This window comes from Anas platyrhynchos, chromosome 3, assembly GCF_047663525.1.
Source record: "Anas platyrhynchos isolate ZD024472 breed Pekin duck chromosome 3, IASCAAS_PekinDuck_T2T, whole genome shotgun sequence".
NCBI lineage: Eukaryota > Metazoa > Chordata > Aves > Anseriformes > Anatidae > Anas > Anas platyrhynchos.
Genome location: NC_092589.1, coordinates 77,536,990 through 77,560,149, shown reverse-complemented (window position 1 = coordinate 77,560,149; position 23,160 = coordinate 77,536,990).

Below are 23,160 nucleotides of genomic sequence, written 5' to 3'. Positions count from 1 at the left end.
TAACCTAAATGAGGGTAAAACTATTATCCTTGTCCTAAATAAAGCACCTTTGACAAATGACACAGAAATTCCTGTGATGTAAATCTGCTATCATCCTGCAGCAGCTGCAAAATGTATTGGAAAAGGTGGTTACTCTCTCCTGTCCTGATTGAAAATATACACCAGAAAAGCAATCAGCTCCACACTGTTAGAGCTCAGAAACAAGAAAAACAAATTACACGGAGCTGGGTTTCTTGGGTGATGGTTCCCCAGTTAACTATAACCTCTTACAGGCAGTTTTGGTCTGAAACAGCAGTGAATCCCCAAGAAGCACACAATCTACTCTGCCCTTTCAGTCTGGATGAAGGGGTGTCTGCTCAGACATGTCAGCATGACATGGAACAACTCACCCTCTAGTGGGAAAACTGTAAAGAAAAAAACATTCCCCCAAATCTTTTCAGGGACTGTTTTATATCCTGAGCTTCCACTTTTGCCTACCAATCTTGTAGCTTGTCTCAGGATGAGTCTAAGATCTAGCTTTGTAAACGGTGTTGGGCTGCCTCAGAAATGTTTTCTAAGAGAAATTTCTGCACCAGATACAATAGAACAACCAGCTAAATCATTTATGAGCACTCCAGGCAGAAGCAAAATAAGCCCTCTATTCTTCTCCTCTATCCTCTATTCCTATAAGGATATAGGGCACTTTCCAGACAACAACACTTGCCACTCTGAGAAAGAGGGAAGAATAGCAGGAAACCCATTTCTATCCAATGTGGCAACCCAGGCAACCTTATGGCAGCCACATTACCTAAGTCTGAGGTGGCTCAAGAGACACACATTTCAGGATTAAAAAACAATATAAAAGTATTAGAAGCCTGGGGATAAGGGGAATGTGACAATCTACAGAGTTCAACAAAGCTGACGGTCACTGTCACCTTGTCTCTGTTGCCTTGGGTCCACCAAATGCATGTCCCCGAGACATTAATTTTGAGATGCTGAAGGATCTCAAATCTTGGTGCAAATGCAAGAGTATTTATTTCTCTTGAGATAGCCTACACACGCTAAGTACATTTTTTTTTGTTTGCAATATTTTTCCTTTCCCATTGTATTAGAGTTTGTTTGCCCTTTGAGGACTTAATGGATGAACACTGTATGGAAAGGTCCCACAAATATTAGGCTGTGATTCTGCTGAGACCATCCCCAGTAGAGTTAGTTTCAACAGTTTCCTGCTGCACATTGAAACACGAAAAATGTGAAGTGATGAAAGATAATCTTGTGAACTGTTGCATCCCTTTATATTTCCCTTCCCTTCCCTTCCCTTCCCTTCCCTTCCCTTCCCTTCCCTTCCCTTCCCTTCCCTTCCCTTCCCTTCCCTTCCCTTCCCTTCCCTTCCCTTCCCTTCCCTTCCCTTCCCTTCCCTTCCCTTCCCTTCCCTTCCCTTCCCTTCCCTTCCCTTCCCTTCCCTTCCCTTCCCTTCCCGTATAATCCCAGTGATTATACCTGAAACCTGCATAGTACCTTAATTACATCCCAGATTCCTATTTCCTCCAGGGTAATCTGCACTTCCAGAGTTCCCTGAGAAGCCCTTTTTCTAAGGAGGGAGTGTTACCCCAGCTGCCTTGTCCTTCCTCAGTCTGGACCATCGTGAGCTGGGCTGGGTGCAAATGCCACAAGTGGGAGAAAGTAATATACACAGGCAACACATACTTTGGTGTGCTGGGGGCCACCAAAGTCAACATGGAAAGGGAGAGTGATGAGTTGCCTGTGGGGTTTCCATATCTAGAAAGCAGCAGTGACTTGCTAGAATAATTCCAGATGCCTTGAGCTGCTTCAAGGTGTGTGTTTCCAAGCTAAATTAAATGGCCTGGGACATCTCTGAGTTTAGAGTACTTTTTCCCTTGGCCTTATGCCTGGATTGCAACTGCAGGGCACGGGATAGGGAAATACAGAGGTTAAAATACATTATTTACACCTAACAGGTTTCCTTGTATTTGTTGTTGTTGTGTAAATGTCGTTGTGGTAAATGGAGCCAAGTCCAGTTGGAGGCCAGTCACTAGTGGCGTCCCCCAGGGCTCGGTGCTGGGGCCGGTCCTCTTTAACATCTTCATCAATGATCTGGATGACGGCATTGAGTGCACCCTCAGTAAGTTCGCAGATGACACCAAGCTAGGTGCGTGTGTCGATCTGCTCGAGGGTAGGAAGGCTCTGCAGGAGGATCTGGATAGGCTGCACCGATGGGCTGAGGTCAACTGTATGAAGTTCAACAAGGCCAAGTGCCGGGTCCTGCACCTGGGGCGCAATAACCCCAAGCAGAACTACAGGCTGGGAGAGGAATGGTTGGAGAGCTGCCAGGCAGAGAAGGACCTGGGAGTGATGGTGGACAGTCGGCTGAATATGAGCCAGCAGTGTGCTCAGGTGGCCAAGAAGGCCAACGGCATCCTGGCTTGTATCAGAAACAGCGTGACCAGCAGGGCTAGGGAGGTGATCGTCCCCCTGTACTCGGCTCTGGTGAGGCCGCACCTCGAGTACTGTGTTCAGTTTTGGGCCCCTCGCTACAAGAAGGACATCGAGGTGCTTGAGCGGGTCCAAAGAAGGGCGACGAAGCTGGTGAGGGGCCTGGAGAGCAAGTCCTATGAGGAGCGGCTGAAGGAGCTGGGCTTGTTCAGCCTAGAGAAGAGGAGGCTCAGGGGTGACCTTATTGCTCTGTATAAGTACATTAAAGGAGGCTGTAGAGAGGTGGGGGTTGGCCTGTTCTCCCATGTGCATGTGCCTGGTGACAGGACGAGGGGGAATGGGCTAAAGTTACGCCAGGGGAGTTTTAGGTTAGATGTTAGGAAGAATTTCTTTACTGAAAGGGTTGTGAGGCACTGGAACGGGCTGCCCAGGGAGGTGGTGGAGTCACCATCCCTGGAAGTCTTCAAAAGACGTTTAGATGTAGAGCTTAGGGATATGGTTTAGTGGGGACTGTTAGTGTTAGGTTAGAGGTTGGACTCGATGATCTTGAGGTCTCTTCCAACCTAGAAATTCTGTGATTCTGTGATTCTGTGATTCTGTGTTTTGTTGTTGTTGTTTGTTTGTTCGTTCTTCAAATAAATCTAACATCTCTTTTCAAGCCTGACTGTAGTCATAGAAAATGGTTGCTGAAAACAGCTTTGCCAGCTGTGGCAGCGTGGAGTTAATCAGTGACCAGGACTGTGGACAGTGAGTGGTCAAAGCATACAGTTTCCGTTAAATAGTCTGTAATTATCTTAAGTCATCCAGATATATGATTGTAGATGTGGTAGGTATAAACCATACAGACCAACTCTTCAGGTAGGAAGCCTGTCTAAGGAGTGTGCTCGGTGGTAAACTCAGATTTCTCATTTCTCAGATGAGAGGGGGAGAGAGGGGGATTTCCTGAGTCAGCATGAAGCTATGTGTAGGAGGATGCTGCAAGGCCAGATCTGGGGTTCCCAGCTCTGCAGGGTTCCCAGCACCCCACAAGTGAGACACATGGGTCAAGGGCACAGCAGAAGGCCAGGGAACCTACCCCCAAGGGGACCATGTGGGGCTTATTAATAGGACAATGTAGATGTTGTCTAGAAGAAAAAAGAAAGAGGCATCACCATTGCAATACTTTTGAGCGTTGGGGGGGAGCACACGCAACATATTGATCCCTTATGGATGGTTTGGGAACATTTAGCTGACGAAGCCCCTCAGGAATGAATCTTGTGAATAACAGTGGGTTTTGGCTAGGAATTAAGCTCCAAGCTGCTCAATGCTGTTAAGACTAAGATGCTCCCAGGTCCACAGAGGGGAAAAAAAAAAGAAAAAAAAAAAAAAGGAGGGGTCTATAAAAACTCTAAAAGTACAGTCTCTGACTTTTGCAGCTTTCCAAAGTCACAAGTAAGCAGCTAAAGCTTATATCTCTCTGTAGAATTTTTTAATGTAATTTAAATAATGTCTTGTTCTGGTTATTTGTTGGTACTTTTAGCATTGAAATATTCTAGTGCCTTATTTATTTCAGCCTATGAAATGTCTCTACCTTTCTTTTGTTGTTATTATTAAAAGAGTCACCTGATGTTCTCTGTGTTGCTTCTCTATAAAAAGAAAAAAGGACCTGTGAATGTCCTTTTCATGGCTATAGCTTGTATCTATTTGTGTCTTCAATGGGAGTGACTGGTAATCAGAGGAACCTGTGGGAAAGAAAGAGGCCTTGAAACAAGTTTCTGAACAATGACATAAGAAGGCAGTAAGTCTCTGGAGCCAATTTTAATTCTCAGCACTAAACAGTTTCTCATGCTACTCACACATCCTTAAAACTAGAGCAAGCGGTTTACAGACTCTACAAGCATACTCAAAGAAGCCAAACTTCTTACCCCAAATATTTATTTGGATTATATACTGTTCTGCTAGATCGAAGCAGTGATTCTATAAAGCCTCATCAACAATTGCCATATTTGTTTTGCCAGAGATGGTATCTTCAGAAAGGTAAATGGGGGTTCTTAAAAACATGTATTTTCATCTGAATTTCCAGATTTTTGATGTTCTTTTTTCTAGTAATATCTTGTATTACTGACCTGTCCCATTAACTGGGTATTTTCATTCCTAATCTTAATTATTTACTACTTTATTTAAAATACAATTTGTAACATTTGCATTAAGTTTTGAACAATTTTTTCTTGATACTTTCAGTGTGTTTGGGATTTAGTTGAAATTCCCATACCCTTTAGTTTGGTCTACTACCATAATAGTTCATAAACCAAGCCCTGTACTTTTATACCTTATGGAAGACTCAGGATAAGTGATGTTTTCAGTCCACTGAGGATTTACATGTTGTAATACATCACACATCGTATCTTGATAATTCCAGATTAAATATTATAAAACTAATCCTCATAACTGAAATTTTGCTAATCATCCTCTATTGCTTTTACAAGGAAAAAAAAAAAATATATATATATATATATATATATAAAGTAACCCTGTAAATGCTCTGTAATCAATGAATAAAGTATAAAGTATGTAACTGATTTTGCATGCTAGATTTGCACTATTGCAAACAGCAGTTGGCATACTCCAATAAACCATCATTCCAGTCAGGTCTTATACAAAAGTAACCAATTAATATTGCAAAAGTTTGAATAAATAAACTGATTAAAGTCAGCTGGGGTAGCCTTCAAACTTTTATTCATCTGTTAACTTCTAATCGACACTATCATGGCTGACAATATCACTAAAGCTTTTAATAGAGACAAGCCTCAGCTGCAGCATGTTAAAGAAGTTTGGCTCTGAATGCCACAACTGAGTTCTCTTAAATATGAACTGCCTTAGAATAACTGTCATTTTAACCTGTATACAGATTATTTATTTTTTCTTCACACCTAGACACACATCAAGCAAATTCTCATTTACTGCTGGAGCAGTGTAAATAACAGGAATTTTCAGGAATGAGAATCAAGTCTCTAACTATTTCTGTATTTGCTCTGTTATAGCTATATCTTCTTTAAAATAAGTTGAAATGCAAAATCAAATTTCCAGTTTGATTTTTTTTCTGTACCAAAATGTTTATATGCATGCTGCAAAAATCATTACCTCAAAGCATGAGTCCAGCTAGAGTGCTAGATATACATTTCAAGGAAATAAATCTTTTTCCCATTTTCTCAGAAAAAAAAAATCTGTGAACATAGCACTGCTAGAATAATATATATATAAGTTTACATTAAAAGTATCTTTGATGAAAAAAAATAATCCTTTGTGTAATATTAAACCAAGACTCATATTGGTTTTCATATTTTCCCTGTACTGCCAATCTGTCATTCACATTGTTTCTTGCAGTACTCTTATAACAAAAAATATCCAAGAAGCATTGCATAGATATACTAAATCCATTTGTTTCAAGTACAGAAGAAATGGCTGGTATTTCTCTTGTGTTTCTTTTCTAAAGCTCCCATATCCATCATTACTTACATCAGAGCCAATGTTCACGTAAGATATCAGGAGAGGAAGCAGAAATCCTCTACTGCAAACTAGATCTGTGCTCTAAATGTTTAAAAACTTAAGTAGTGTCACTTTGAAATGTGCATTACGTACAGGTTAGAGCCTTTTTTTCCGCTTAAACACTTTGCAAACTTTGCAATTTAACCTAAGGGTGTTGGTTCATCTAATGGAGGTAAGGTTTGTGCCTGACCCCCACTAACACACATTAGAAGACTTCTTGACGTGCCAGAACATATGGAGGTCAAACAGCGGCTGCACAGTGTTCAATTTATGGTACGCTCTTGCATACTTACCCACATCCTAAAGGAGCTTGCAAGTTACAGAATGAGGTGAAATAAGCTTTGCTGCTTGCAGTTCGGCAGCCATTAAATTATTAATGCTTGTGCGGCTGCTGCTCAGAAAGGTTCATTTCCACAGTTCATGAGATCACTGCCTGGTGAAATTACTCTTTGGTGTGCTATACCAGTAGCTCATACACTGGCCCTAATGGGGCAAAGTTAAAAAGTCATACAAGGCTTCCACTTGTAAACACTTGTGTGTGGGGGTGGGAGTAGAAGTAGGGAGGTGAGGCAGGGAAGGAGGGAGTCATTCTGATTCCTCCGTATCCACATCTGTCTGCAAGGTGTGTAATTCCTCAGGGCGGAAGACCTGAGCCTGGCAATTGGTAAAAACTAAAGAAGCCACCCTAACTGCTAGGAAAAAATAGCTAGCAAGAAAACAGATGGTTATACATGTGGGGTTTCTCCCAGAAGTTCTACTTAAGGCTTTTTTGTTTTATTTTCACAGCAAAATGGAAAAATGTGAATGCATACAGAAAAAGCCACAGATTTATTTTCTGATTTTGGTCACAGTATTCTTACAAAAATGAAGAACTTACAGATCTGGAAACAATCTTACTGTCACATAGCTAATTTCAAAAAAGGAGTATAGGCTGTAAAATGAGTGTGCAATTTCCTACAAATGCTTCCGTGTGCAACAATGGTAAGATCTTATGGGAACTCTTATTTACATGCACAAGATTACATGGTTACCTAGTGATGCAAATTTGTAGGCGTAAAATAAGAATTGCAACTTCTGAACATAGACAGCAGTCACAGAAAACTCCATGTGGAATGAAGCTACAGGAAGTTTAGGAATAAAAATAATAATAATACAATAATATTTTTTAAAGCAGATTAGTGGAAATAAACAAACTAACAAAAAAAAAACAAAAAACAAAAAACAAAAAACAAACAAACAAACAAACAAAAAAAAAAAAAAACAAAAACAACCCAGTCCTCAATCACTGGTATGTAACAGTTTGGCTTACTAACCATGAGCCATATAGGCTCAAATGCTTAAATAATATACCAGTTCTGTATTCATTTGTCCATCTTCAGTCCTATATCCTTGTGCTGACATAAGGCAAACATGGCATGTGACAACTACACTGAACTGGGCAAAGGGAGCAAGAGTGTGTAAAACTGACATGATTGATAGAGCTGCCAGAATTTGTTTACCAGAATGACTTTGATGAACATGTACTTTTTTCAAGACTTTTAGTTCACTGCCATTTGTCTGTTGATTCACATTAAGGGTAAAATTAGGCCATCAAACTGTCTGACAAAAATCCCACCTCAGCAAGCTGGCTGAAGCAGCTGAAGGTATTACAGGAATGTTCAATTGCTCAGGGATAACTGCGTAATCTTTGTATACAGGCTAAAGGTACTGTAATAAAATTCCCTGGACATTCACACAATATTCCTAATCAATAAAAATGACACACATAAATCAGTCATTTGAATAAAGTAGGAACTGCCACATTTAAGTAATTAAGAGCATTAATAATAAAGTAAGTTTGGACCATGCAGTTCAGTCTGAGTAATCTTACATACAGACCAGAAAATTCTCAATTAAGATACTTTTCCACTTACATAGTATAGCCTGTTGTCTTTCTTTAATGTGAGCAGCTAGCCAAATTTCAGCAGATTTGCAGCTTGTAGCAATGGAAGTAAACACTGCTCCTGTCAGGTGTTTCTGCTACTTGCAGAAAATATCTGAAATCCCAGAATAATTTGAATAGGAGACAATTGATTTCCCACAGATACGAGCTTCTTTTTCAGGCAACACTTGACCCAAAAATTACATCTCAGCTTCTCACAAGGTCACACTACCACCTTTGTTCTTTGCTTACACATATATCCTATATCTACTAATTCTCTGCAATCCCTGATCCCACCATAAACTCCCTACCCACATGATTAATCTATGATTAATCTTACTGAGGAGCACTACACCTAGTTCAAGTTGCAGGTGAAACTACAGAAAAAAAAAAACAGCCATCTCCACAGAGATTTGTTCCTTCCATCTGAATAAAAAACAATTGTTCCAAGAACATTTCCCCTGATGGCAATGCATTATATGCATTTTTATCCCATTTAAAGACTCCCACATAACTGAAGTTGTATCAAGTCCCCAGGTTTACAAAATGAGGAGGGTGGGACTGTGTTAAGGGCTCAGTAAGCTGAATTTGTAACTGTGTCCACTCCCACCATGGCAGATGCTTACGTCTTTCATTAAATCATTGACTGGGAGAAATGCAGCTAAATGACTGAACTTGTTCAGCTTTCTCTTATTGATTTTCCTTCGATGTCTTTAATCAAATCTGTGAATTTTACAGCAATTAAAATGGCCCTTGGGTGACCCATAGATGATTGTCTCTCAAACTATGCATTTAAGAGAACAGTATAAGGCATCTGGGGAAGTTCTGGCTTCTGTTTTGCTTGATAACATTGTTGACCATGTTGTCAATACCTGTAAATGTGCAAATGATCAAAAAAATAAAAATAAAATATAAATAAGCAAAAGCCCATAAACTGTTAATGTAGGAGAGACAGAAGAATCTGAATCAGTTGTGTTAAAGATCAAAGTGGTCAGTGTCTCTTAAAATGTTAGAGACTGAAAAAATTATAGAGATTGAAAAAAATGTTAGAGACTGAAATTCTCGATTTATGGCTTCAGTCTTAAAGTTCTCTCAAATGTTGTATGCACCTGGATTCATGGAACTGATTCTTTCAGTCCCTATTCATTGTCACTCAAGCAAGACAGGTATATAAGTAGGTCAGTGGGTTGATTCTTCTTATGCAGTAAGAGTGAACCTTCATATATAGCTACTGAAAAATAACTCAAGGAATTTTTTCAATTTATCATGTTAATTCAGTTGTTGCAGTTAGATTCCAAATTCACATTTTATTTGGAAGATTTTTTGATCAACCTGGTGATCTATTTTTTAGGAGGTAGTTTATTCAGAGATTCATATGCTCCACTCAAATAAAATAACACTTTAAGATATATAATGATAAAAACACAAGCCATTATATAAATAATAGAAATAGAAAAAAAATCCATTGATCTGGTAGTGTTCATAGAAGTAACTTGTTTAACTAAATGCAGAAACCTTAATTAATATGGAATCATAATATAATACAGTGACAGAGATTATAGTCCCGAACATGCTGTGCTACTCCTCTAATACAATATAAATTATCTCAAATTTAATGCTTTATAACAGAAAGACAGAAAATTCATTTTCTAATTATTAATGTTTCACTTCTGGTAGAAAATTAGAAAGATAGTTTATGGCTATATAAATAGAGAATTATTTTTCAAAAAATATTTGTTATCAGAGTTCATGAGTTTAGAATCTTTTTCACTTCACAAGCCTTGATTTTTTTTTTTTTTCCCCATCTTGGTGCCCAAAAGGCTGCAAGTTGTTCAATGAATGTTATAGTCAAATCTGGTAACAAATAAATGTTCTCTAAGATATGAGGAAATATAATCTCACCTGCATTTTAAAAATAAAGTCCCACTTCTATAAACTATTTCTTCCCAGTACAAGGTTAATAAACAGAAAATCTAGGGGCACTTAACTGAAATTCATTGCTGTCTTCTAGACACAATAACAATGAATATTTGGGATAAAGAAACCATCTGATAACTATAAGAGAAATATCACGCTACAAACACATTGAAGCCCTATGCACAAAATACCATCTCACAGAAAATTCAAAGGCTTTGAAGAGCATCGTGCTTCCTGGAGCAACTACAACCATAAATGAAATAAAATGAGATTTTCCAGTGTGAATTTGAAGAGAAAAAAAAATCATTAGTCTCTCTTTATCCAATTATTACTATCTCCACTGTAAAAAGTAATCCTTACAAACAACCAGAGTATTTTGTATGTGCAGAAGCAGAATAAACTGTGTATTAAATACGATATGAAAATCCAGCTGATCAATACATGAAGTCCAACATATTTTAAAACAATGTAGGTAATAAGAAAAGCCATCAAATCATAATGTAAGAATAATAATGTAAGAATAACAGAATATTAAAACTCAGACTAATTGGGCATGAATACTTTGCAAAAACCTGCCTAAAAAAAAAACATATTACCAGGGTCCGTTAAGAGAATAATTGTTAATTCTTTTTCTGCTTTTAAAAGTAAATCACAAATGAACATCTAAAGATAGGTAAAGATAGGTAATGGCTACAGATATATCATGAGCAGGCCAGTTACCAGTACAGCATTTGGACTCTTCTCAACACCTGTGTGAAATGCAGTACATTCCATCACTTAACTTAATTTTCTTGTAATAAATGCTAACACATACTATATCATCTTCAGATCCAAAAGAACTTTTCCTTATCATTTCATGCTCACATATTCTAATAACATTTAATATTATGCTAATGTTAATGTTAATGCTAGCTTAAATTCAGATTTTTTTTTTTTTTTTGTCAGAGGTTATACAAGTATGGTCCATGGGTGGTATGTCATTTGGGATTGTCATACTGAGAATCCTTTATTATTTGGTTGGGAGGGTAGGGGTTAAGATATGCTTCATGACACTGGATGTTGATCCTGCATGGAGTAAAGGTCTGTTACTAGAGAGGTATAAATAAATCAGGCATTCTGTTCAACTATGTAAAAAAAATGTTTCTATTTTTCAGGAATGCAATCTGCTGTAAAAGATATGGAAAATAACTGGATGATATAAAACTTTTTTAAATAAATAAATTATAATAATAAAAAGCTGATTGTAGCTAATGATCTAATTGTTCTAATATTCCATGTCTCTCAAAAGCTTCTGTAGCCAATGGTAGAGAAGCCCAAATGAAACACATCTGCAGAACAGAGACACTCTTACCCACATCCTTCTTCTCCATGCAGCAGAACTATAGTAGTTTTATTGCTTACAAAGTCTTCTAGAAACAGTAAGTCTGAATAACTTCTCCATTTTAATATTTTGTTTAGAGCAGAGGGCTGAGGGTCAAATCAGAAACTATTTTCAAACCATAGTATTTAAAAACTTTACAGGTGGGTGAGAAACACACAAGAATTTCTTTTTTTTTTTTTTTTTAATTTATTCAAATTGGTCGTTGTGCTGTTTTTGTTTTAATTTTTATGTCTCCATTAGCACATCTCTCAAGAAAAAAAAAAAAAAACAATTAATTTTAGGATTTTTCACAAAAAGAAATTGAGGAAGAAAATTGTTCAACAGTCTTTGGAGTGTTTCTATAACAGAGGAACGGAAATGATACCATACCACTGAGGGATTGGGCGTACAAAGTAGTGTCACTAGCTTAAATCTTTATATCAAATAACTAAAGTAATGTTCAATTTTTACATAGAAAATAGAATGAAATGTATGCTAATAAAATAGCATTCCACCAAATTGAGATTAAACTATTTGTATTTTTGCATTGGAGAGCACTTCAAATTGCCAAAGTTAATCAAGGAAATCTGTTCACACAGAAAAGATAAATTGCCCCATACTGTATTAATTAGCAGGGAATTGTCTTTGAACTGAGTTCCCTACACCTGAAGAAAAGCATGAAGAACTCAGACTTTTGCTCACAAACTCTGATTTGAAAAAAATAGAGTCAAAGATGGAGATTTGTGTTAGAAGATCTTATGCGTTCAAATTTATGCATGCAACAGTGTTTCAGAAAGTGTCTAGGAGAAATTATAAATATTTTATTCTGAACATTTATGAACAGTACATTTAATTTTCATATGTGCTAGTTTAGAGCATGTGAGATCATCACATGTGAGAGCATCATTTTTTCCCTTATGGTAATCACTGCAACAAATTTCTGTTACTACAAGACAAGTTATCAAAAATATTTTAATGTTAAATGTCAATTAATAAACTGACCAAAACAACAATACTATCTTCTCAAATCTGCCTTTAACTGAATTTAGATAGAGCTTCAGTCACTCATGAGAGGACAGAATTTTATTTCAAAAAAAAATGAAAAGAACATATATATGACTGATAATTAGGCCTCCATATAGTTGCAGCAGTTTCTTTGGAAAGCTTTTTATCACCAGCTTTTCCCAAACTTCTTTTTCTCTCTCTGTTCAGATGTCAGTACTGTGTTTAGTTAAAGTCTTCTCATAGTTGTTTCTGTCTTTGTATCTTATTGGAGAAGTTAATTGATTAGCAAGAGACCCTGGTTTTCTTCAGCAATATTTCAAATATAATAAAAAAAAATAAATTCACACTACTATTCAAGAGATATCAAAAAAAAAAAAAAAAAAAAAAAAAGCATCTGCAACTCCAGACCCTAAAAACTTCAATTTGTTCTTCTCACTGATTTCCCAAACTGACATCCATCCAATTTTACCCTGAATAAACCACAACCCTGAAAAAAATAAATATCTAATAGCATGATGCATACTTCATACATTACCTCTATTTTCCTCTTGCCCTTTCCACCTTGTTTATAGTTTTGCATAATTTATAATCTGCTCAAGAGAGTGAAATAATTGCCTGGTTAAAGTGGAGAATATTGAGGCAGGCTTTAACCTGAAAAGGCTTTCTTGGGTAAGCATCCCTTACTCAAATAGGTATTAGCCAAATTCAAGAGGAGAGTTTACATAAATGCAGTTTGTAAGCATCTGGTCTGGAAGGATATTTAATGCTGTTTCTGTAGTTTCCCAATAGAAATAGATATCAGCTATGTTTTCGTTTCCCATTGCTCAAAATAAATGGAAAAGAATTAGTTCATTAGACAATGATGGATCTTCCTACACTTAGTTAGTTTTCTAAGTTACTATAAATTTCAAGGCCAGATAAAACCAGTGCATCTCCAGAGACTTCAGCAGAATTGTACTGCTATTCACGAACAAACTCCCACTCCTATTTTACAATAAATCTTATGATAATTTCCAAGTAATATTGTATTCCACAGAAAAGATGGGAACAGAAAGAAACATAACAGTTTTATAAATCATTGCAATGACCCAAGAGTTCAAAAAGAAGGTATAGAATAATAAACTACAGTAATACTTAGTAATTTTGATTTATTAGATAAATCAGGAAAATATAAAAATATATGGAACAGAAATTTTTCAGATTTTCTTAACTCTTAATACTTTCATACAGGCTTAAAAATGGAAATGGGCAAGAAAAAAAGAATGTTTAGCAAATTACAATGTGAATAGGATAAATTAGCTACATGCCACTTATTTTTCTTTGAGTCAATGGAAAATGTTTTCATTTCATTTCCAAAGGGAAAGGGATACAGAATCTTTAATTAGTATTCCATAAACAACTCCAATACTTTCATTAGAGAACAATAAACAAATGACAAGGAATGTTGATCTTCAGAAGTGGCAAAGTATTTGGAGAAAATCTGTGGAAGCAGTGGGAACAAAAATAAAAAAAGAGCCTAATAGATGAGGTATAATCTCTGCAAGAAGGACAAGATGCACAGAGGCCAGGAGAGAGCATAGGTTAGTTGGGGTTTTTGTAACTGACACATCTAATTCAAAAAGCAAACTAAACACAGAACCTTTGTATTTCAAAACCATCTTAGGTAGCAGACTTTTGTATGCCTTCTACCTTTTTAGTTTAGAAAGGAAAGTTAAAAAAAAAAAAAAAAAAAAAAACACAAACCTTTTCATGGAGAGTAAATGGCATACTTTAGACCCTCACTAAATCACGATTCCTTTGCTGTTTGATTAGGAATGCATTTGAGAGTCTGGACACTTTCTTTCAAACTTGTTTGCTTTTCTTCCTCCCCGCTTCTCTTTACTCGACATTGTCTGTCTGTGGTGCCTAGATTTCAAAATTCTCTTTACCCTTTAAAATGTTGCTGTCAAAGACAACAATAAAAGGGAGATTCATAACATGAAGAGTATTCTGCCAAGATGCTTCTCCAATATATATTGCCATTATGTATCTTGACAGACCCTTGTGATTAATATTGTCATTCTAAGCCAATGAAATTGATCCTGTCATCACCTTTAGAAGAGAAGGCAACCAAAAGAAAAAGTTCATTTCTGGGTTTTACATGGGAGATAAAACAAACTTTTAAATGGTGCAAAAGGAAAATTTGTTCCTTGTGTGCCTTCACCCTAGATTTCTGCCAACCATGCCTCATACAACAAGATACATCAGACTATATCCCTATCTGAATCTAGTGCCCCTGGTACACTTTTGTTAATTGCAGTTTCCAGCAGCACAGAGAGTATTTTCACACAACTTGGAATGAACCATATGTTGTTAGCCATTTATCATCCTTGTCTTAAATTCTTTTGCTTCTATAGACACACAGTAAAATTATCAGGCCAAATAAAAAGTGTCAGAGAACAACACAAATCAATCTTACAAACAGGTAATAGAAAAATTCCATTGATTGAAAAACATTTACAATAAAAGTGATAAAGATATAAACACTGCAGCTTTATCCAATTGCCTTTTGCTTTCTCTATCTCACCTTTTTTTTTTTTTTTTTTCCTTTTTTTCCCTGCTGAGAGTGCATAAATGTCCAGAGAAACTATATCTTCTTTGGGCATGGGTGATCTTTTTGATAATATCTGGTTGCTTCCTTCCTTTTCCCTTTTTGTTGCTTGAATGAAAAATTCTTCTGCAAAACTGAATTTTCAGCTGAATTGATTGCATGAACCTTTAATTCTAATGTTTCGATCCATTGGCTCCTGCAGATTATATATGTGTCTTGTATTTCATAGACTTTTAGTTGTGATAATTTAGGCTTAGATTGCTGATAATGTTAGACCATTAGAGAATATATAGTCTGACAGCAGTCATAAAATAGGCATTTGTTACTGCATTGTGTTTTATGTTGGTTAATGGTGTGTCCACAAATGTTTGCAAAACATAAAAGATACCAATATTTTAATGATGCAATAAGACTGAATCAAATAAAAAGCCATATCTTTGTGACAAGAAAATTTATTCCAAAACAATAGCACCAGAATTTAAATGAAAAGTTTTATAGAAAAGAATAGTGTGCTTGTCAGAGGTTTATATACGTGTGTATTTATTAGTGTGCTAAATTGATTATATACAGTAAATGGCATTGCTGCCATTACACTGTATTCTGATCATTTCCATATGCTTTTGGCTTTTATTTTGCCTTTTGCAATTAAGGATGTATAATCACAGTTATTTGAGTAGCTTGCATACTGCTGGGAGAAAAAGTGATTGACTGAGTAACAAAATAGGACATGAACATAGGAAAGTTTAGGCACCATACTGGTCAGACAGAAAACCAAATTGCTGACTACTTGCAGGCTTCAGGATGTATGCTATTTTTCACAAAAGGAAGTTTATTAACCTGAACTTTATCGGGAGTCATAACCAGATAAAAAGCCTACAGTAGCAAATAATGAAGCTGCTCAGATTTGAAAATAGCATATATTTTTTGTTTGTATCAGCATTTTACAGATTTTAAAAAAAATGAGTCAGGTGAGGAATTAAGCCATTTATCCAGATCAAAGAGTTTCCTATTTAAATTCTGTCTGATTAAAATGGTCTTTGCTATGACAGCAATACGGCTGTTCTTTTCTGCCCTAAACTGATACAGAGGAATAGACAGCTGCTGAGTTCTGCTATAGGAGAATCTGCCAATCTGTGCTGGATATGGTTATACCTTTCATCTCTTGGTGGTTTTTCCCTTTGTGTGAACCTCCAGCAGGGAGCTCACTCACCTTACCAGAAGATACCCCCAGGCAACTAATCAGTTTGTAGAGAGACTCCAAGGTCACAGCCAGGTATGGAGACCTGGAGGATGTCATTTTTATAGCTCTTTCAAACTCAGACATGGAACAGGAGGCAACAGCATGACAGCATGAGGAGGGTAGTAGTGAAGAGAGAGAGAGAAAAATGTCTCTTATTTCACAGGAGAGATGTCCTAAATATCACCTGTCCTGCTCTAAAGACCTGGGTAACAGGTCAACCACATGGATGACAAACTCCAGGGAAGCCCCTTCTCCCCTTATTTAGCCTGGAGCAGGAGACATCAGTCGTCCTTCCTCTCTTGCAAAAAGGAATGGTACAATGAAGTTAGATAATTTGAGCCAATGGGGATTCATATGAAGCATCCATTGGAGTTAGCAGGAACCTTCTGCAAGTACAGGAGGTCCTGAAAGACTGTCTCTTCCCCCTGCTGCACAGCGGTAACCTCTTGTGGAAGAAATAAGTGGGGTGAAACACAGGTGGTAACACAGCAGTACCATGGGATCAAAGAGGAAAGGTTGATGGAGGTGCACAATGTATGTCAATGAACAAGACAGTGAAAGATAAAATGATGTAAGAGATGGGACTGCTTACTTTCTGCCCAAATCACTTTCTCCTGATGCTTTTTCCTAAGTCAGCCTACCTTTACCTCCGCAAAGTACTGGCATTTGTCTTAGCTGATTGTAAAATCAAGACTTTTAGAAAAAAAAATACCTCCTTTAGTAGTTGCCATGACTGTAGTTGAAATCATTTTGTTGTATTATCAGTGTCTACAACTCTTCATAGAATCTTAATTAGTTACAAACAGTTTCTTGAGGCTTTTGGCTGAGGTGATGTACAAGCACATCTTGATTTTCACTTTAAAGACTGAATAGCATATTAATATATACTGCTTTCAAGAGTGGAACTATTTCTGGTGGGCTTTTTAAAAGAAATAAAAAATTGATGGCTGGTTGTTTGTTGTTTTTTTTGTATTCACAGATTGTTTTGAGTGGCAAAATAGACCATTTTCCAAACAAATTTCTTCATTTTGCAGTCCATTTTCCCAAAAATGTTATTGGTTTCTATACATATTATACATTGGTTATAGCAGGTTAGCAAGATCACAAGCAGGAGTTTGTTTATTGGGATAACCTTTCAGGCAGCATAGTTCACCTGCAGAGACATGGACAGAATTGGGACTGTGGTTGGTATTTCTCTCAGTTCAAAGTATGTAACTGTAAGAGGAATTCACATGATACATAGAAATAAGCAGCTTAAAACTATTAAGAGGACATCAAAATAATAAGCAACAAACCTCATGCTCAGGTTGTATATGCATAAAGTTGAAAAACATTTCTCTAACTAGCATTGCCTGCAGAGCAATAGGATTCAGCATTATGAAAATGCAAAAACACTTTAGAAATTTATACCGTAATTAGCACAGAAAATCCTGGTTGTACCAGAAAGTGTTGTTAATCCTTTTTTTTTTTTTTTTTTTTTTTTTAAAGGGAGATGAATAAATCAAAACTTCTCTAAATACAGCAAAAGTATTCATGTACTTTTAGGCCGGTCAGTTTGACCTCAGTACCAGGGAAGCTCATGGAGCAGATCCTCTTGGGAGTCATCATGCGGCACTTGAAGGGCAAGCAGGCGATCAGGCCCAGCCAGCATGGGTTTATGGAAGGCAGGTCCTGCTTGACGAACCTGATCTCCTTCTACGACAAAGTGACGCGCTGGGTGGATGAGAGAAAGGCTGTGGATGTGGTCTACCTTGACTTCAGCAAGGCTTTTGACACCGTCTCCCACAGCATTCTCCTCAAGAAACTGGCTGCTCTTGGCTTGGACTGGCGCACGCTTCGTTGGGTGAGAAACTGGCTGGATAGCCGGGCCCAAAGAGTTGTGGTGAATGGAGCCAAGTCCAGTTGGAGGCCAGTCACTAGTGGCGTCCCCCAGGGCTCGGTGCTGGGGCCGGTCCTCTTTAACATCTTCATCAATGATCTGGATGATGGCATTGAGTGCACCCTCAGTAAGTTTGCAGATGACACCAAGCTAGGTGCGTGTGTCGATCTGCTCGAGGGTAGGAAGGCTCTGCAGGAGGATCTGGATAGGCTGCACCGATGGGCTGAGGTCAACTGCATGAAGTTCAACAAGGCCAAGTGCCGGGTCCTGCACCTGGGGCGCAATAACCCCAAGCAGAGCTACAGGCTGGGAGAGGAATGGTTGGAGAGCTGCCAGGCAGAGAAGGACCTGGGAGTGATGGTGGACAGTCGGCTGAATATGAGCCAGCAGTGTGCTCAGGTGGCCAAGAAGGCCAACGGCATCCTGGCTTGTATCAGAAACACTGTGACCAGCAGGGCTAGGGAGGTGATCGTCCCCCTGTACTCGGCTCTGGTGAGGCCGCACCTCGAGTACTGTGTTCAGTTTTGGGCCCCTCGCTACAAGAAGGACATCGAGGTGCTTGAGCGGGTCCAAAGAAGGGCGATGAAGCTGGTGAGGGGCCTGGAGAACAAGTCCTATGAGGAGCGGCTGAAGGAGCTGGGCTTGTTCAGCCTAGAGAAGAGGAGGCTCAGGGGTGACCTTATTGCTCTGTATAAGTACATTAAAGGAGGCTGTAGAGAGGTGGGGGTTGGCCTGTTCTCCCATGTGCCTGGTGACAGGACGAGGGGGAATGGGCTAAAGTTATGCCAGGGGAGTTTTAGGTTAGATGTTAGGAAGAATTTCTTTACTGAAAGGGTTGTGAGGCACTGGAACGGGCTGCCCAGGGAGGTGGTGGAGTCACCATCCCTGGAAGTCTTCAAAAGACGTTTAGATGTAGAGCTTAGGGATATGGTTTAGTGGGGACTGTTAGTGTTAGGTTAGAGGTTGGACTCGATGATCTTGAGGTCTCTTCCAACCTAGAAATTCTGTGATTCTGTGATTCTGTGATGTGACTTGGGGAGGAGAAGGTACATCCTTGGCTCATAGGTCAGTCACAGTAAGTTCCTGACAGGAGAAAGAGAACAAGCTCCTAGACTTTATTTTATGATAATGTGCCTCATAACTGTTCGAAGTCAAACAGAGCTATGCAAGTAGTCCACAGGTTCTATTTTGTATCACAAGCCAGATCCTATGATTTTAAAAGAAATGGAAACTTTGGTGGGATTGAACCCTGACAGAAGTCTGGTGGGTTAGTTGTAAACCACTTGGCATGGTTTACATCACATTCTTGAGGAGAAGAGAGGTCTGCCTTGCCTACTTCAGAAAACCAGAAGCTGACAGAAAATTGCCTTTGCTTTTAATACTACTGTCCCTCACAACATAACAATGGTATGGAATAAGTATTTCAAGATTAAAAGGTTATAGATTAGAAATGCCTTAAATAGAATAGATACCACAAAACTGTACTTATGTTACTGCCAATAGAGCAAGCCAGATCTGCCCACAGCCAAATTTAAAAAGAAAGTTTCATGTGCTTTTATTCAATAATCTACACTCTTCATAGAGTGTAGGATCTTCATGTAGGATTGTTACAGATACTTGCAGCTTGTCAGCTTGTTTTCCAGTCTGTGGTTGTCTCAACTGACAAGCTGGTAAATATCTTTTTAAAGCAAATTATCCAATAAAGGAGTTTTTTTGTTGTTGTTGTTTTTGTTTTTTGTTTGTTTGTGTTTTGTTTGTTTGTTTGTTTTTTTGTTTGTTTTTCCCACTGAATTTGCACTAAATTTAACCTCATGTCAGGAAATAGTACACTGTGAAGTAGGGCCCTCAGGTTCAGCAAAGCAGTTGGGTAGCTCCACTAAACCAGCATCCATCAGGTACCCCCTCCCTCTGTAAGGCTGCTACATGGGTAGTTGGCTGGTCTGTCAGGCAGCAGCAACACCCAAAGGCACAGCTATGGCCCTGCAGATACTTGCAAAAAAATATGTAGTTAAATTTTAATGTTATCCTCTATTCAACAGCAATTTTCCTCTTCCCCAGTTTGAAAAAGCAGCTGTAGTATCAACAGAGACATTATGTAAAAATGAACCATTTGGTAAGTGGATGAAGAAAGATGCTCTTTGATCAGAAGAATATACAGACGTCCTCAAGTGCAAAGGAGCACTGGAGGAATTCCTAAGAAGTAAGTTCCAGCAAGGGTGAATTTGTTGGAATGATAATTGTGTGAGATTCTGTCAGGCAGCAAGAAAGAGCTCTAAGCTTCCAAATCATATGATACAAACAGAAAGCGGATGGAGAGGGGGAGAGGGGGAGGAGGAGAGAGAGAGGAGAGAAAAAGAAAAAAGAAAAAAAAAAAGAAAGCACTTTTGCTTTCAAAATTTTCAAAAGTCTCCCAAAGCCTAAAAATAGATCATGGGGGATGAACCAAATAATAATTTATTCAGAAAACTAAGTTGCAGACAGAATACACAATCCTTTGATGTTTGAAAACTATTGAAGAAAGTCTATTTAAAAATATCACTGTTTGAAAGTTTTCTTTCTTCCCTCCCTCTCATTTCCATGAAGATTGTAATGTGGGTAAACTTTCCTGGTGCTACTATATTTTCAGGCATCAATAAAAGCAGAGAAGTCCATGGCTGCATGTAGTTAAAAGATGTCTGTGTGCTACAAAAGCAACAGTAAATCCTACTCCATTGGAACACACCCATGGTTGAACAACCAAGTTTAAGACTCTCCAAGAGAGTGTATTTTGTTCAGACCCTAGATAAAGTTCAGCTCTTGTAAATTACTAATTTGTACTTTTTCATTGGATCACCAACTAGTAAGTTTTTGCATACACTTCAGAAAGACAAGCACATTAGGTTTTATTCTGTAAGCCGTCCTATTTCTAATGAAAAATGAAGGCTTTAAGAGGCATTTCTTGTATAAAATCTTCAGGTTTGAGGAGTCAAACTATGCTTAAGGGGATGAAATCTTATGATCTATATTTTCTCTAGTAATTTGAAGACAGACCCTTGGGCACATGAATTGCATTTACCGGCAGAAACCTGACAACAGACAGAATGTTTAAATCCTGTGTTACCATACAGACAATTTTATTTTTTTTTAGGACTTGAAGTTTGCAGTTGATATAGCCAATGAAGCAGCAAAAAAAAAAAAAAAACTATTATACTACTATTTACTATTTACTACTATTTACTACTATAAAACTATTATATAGTGAACTATTTTCACCCTCTTATTTTTTGAGTATATTTTTCTTCTGTAACAAGAATCCAAACAGTTTATCAGGAGGTCAACTTTCTGGGAAAATCCCAGAACACTGGTTTTAGAGATTATCAGCAATTACCGAGGATACCAACCTTCATGAGACCAGCAAATCCAACACCTGCAGAAAGATAACAGAGGAACCCAGCACTGTTTCAGAAACACCAGCAGTATCACAGTCACAGCTAGATAAATATCACATGACAAGAAGAGATAACAAACATACTGCCATAACCTCAGGAAGATCTCAGTTTACAGAGATTAGGGGGGAAACAGAAGGAAATGCAGTTAAACAAAGAGCCCAAATGATACTTCTTCATCACATTGGTTGTGGAAAAATCAATAGAAAAATACAAAGAATGAACTCAGTGTGTTGAGATCCTTAAGAGTATAAGTCAGAGCAAATGCAAGCAAGCTGGAAAATGAGACCCACACTGGTGGTTGCTAAAGTGCTACCAGGAGGATTTAAACCCTGCTCTGAGTTGGCTTTCACATGCATGCAGTTTGCTTTACAGAGACTGCATATGTTGCAGTGGAATATGTCAGCTTCTATTAGCTGGTGACAAAATGCAAGGCATACATGGAACTACTAAGGGCAACCTGATAGACCTATCTCATACAACAAAAAATATCATCACTTCCCTGCCCCTCATTTCATAACCAAATGCTGAAATAAATGACACTTCTTTTGCTGAACCGTGTTGCCTTGTCTGTTCAGGAATCTTATGTCTCTGCATTAATATTGACACCATCACTCCCACCCAAATTGGATGCAACTTATATTCCGAAAGAGAATTGACAGGGGAGAAGTATCATGTATTTTTCATTGATTTGCCCCATATTTTGTGTGTGTGTGGTTTTTTTTGTTTGTTTGTTTGGTTGTTTTTTTTTTTCCCTGTAGTGCTACTGACTTGGCCTCAGCTTCCCCATAAAATCAAATACAAATCGTCAGCATTTCTCATTGTCCCTCTTCAGACACAGGATACCTATGACAGGCCAAGAAAAGTCTGCTATGGACCTCTTCTAGCAGATGAGACTTCAGAGAACTATTGAGTACAGGCACGTATCTTGTACATGGCATTTCCCTTTCTCTTTCATCTCAAAGGTCCATAAAGTTTTAAAAAAATAAAAGTGTTTTACTAACACTTTTCAATCTACTTAGAGGCTACTGCGTATCAACCATAATTCCTGGGACCATTTACTGCCAGACAGGGTTAGTTAAAGAGCTTTAAAGTTTTCTCTTAACAGCACTTTCAGTTGTGTGAGTTAACTGACAAGTGCTAAACACCTGCCCGCCACCCCAGTTGAGGCAGGGAAGACATTGTGTACTATTCTGCTAGTGTGATGTTTGCTTTATAAGGTATCAGTTTCTGAAGTTTACCATTAACATAGGCTTTGGTATCATTGAGACTGTAATCCAGTTAACAGTATCAAGATCTGATGGGGTAAACAGCATATTGAAGTAGTTTTATTGTCTTATTGATTAAGCTGTTTTGAGCAATTTTCTTAAGTGTTCACACAGAGTATACCTCCTAATGCTTGGTGGCCCATTGCCCCCTAAGTCACAGAAGTACTCAGAAGTTTTATGAGTGGTCTTCCGGCAGGAAGCTACACACAAACAGAACTTCAGGCATGTGAACCATCCCATTGAAGTTAACTGCAGATTTCAAGTTCATACCCATGTGTCTGTAGGATGACAGTACCTCAGCATCTTCATGCCTCTTGATTAAAGGCTAGTAATTGGAGACAGCTTCCAGTAGTATGGGCAACATTTCCTTCTGCAGCTCTGAGAACTCAGAATAGGGCAAAAACTGACAAAAAAAGACAGCCCTGGGGGAGCCAGATTTGCTTTTTTTGGAAGGGGCTATCACATTGATAGATGCACTTTGAATCCCCCTGGCCTCTCCAGGACTCTACTTCATGCAAAATGATAGCAGTGGGATCTTGCTGTCCACAGCTTATTTTGCTGTCTTAGTCACTACTTTTTCCTGTCCCTGCAGCTGGC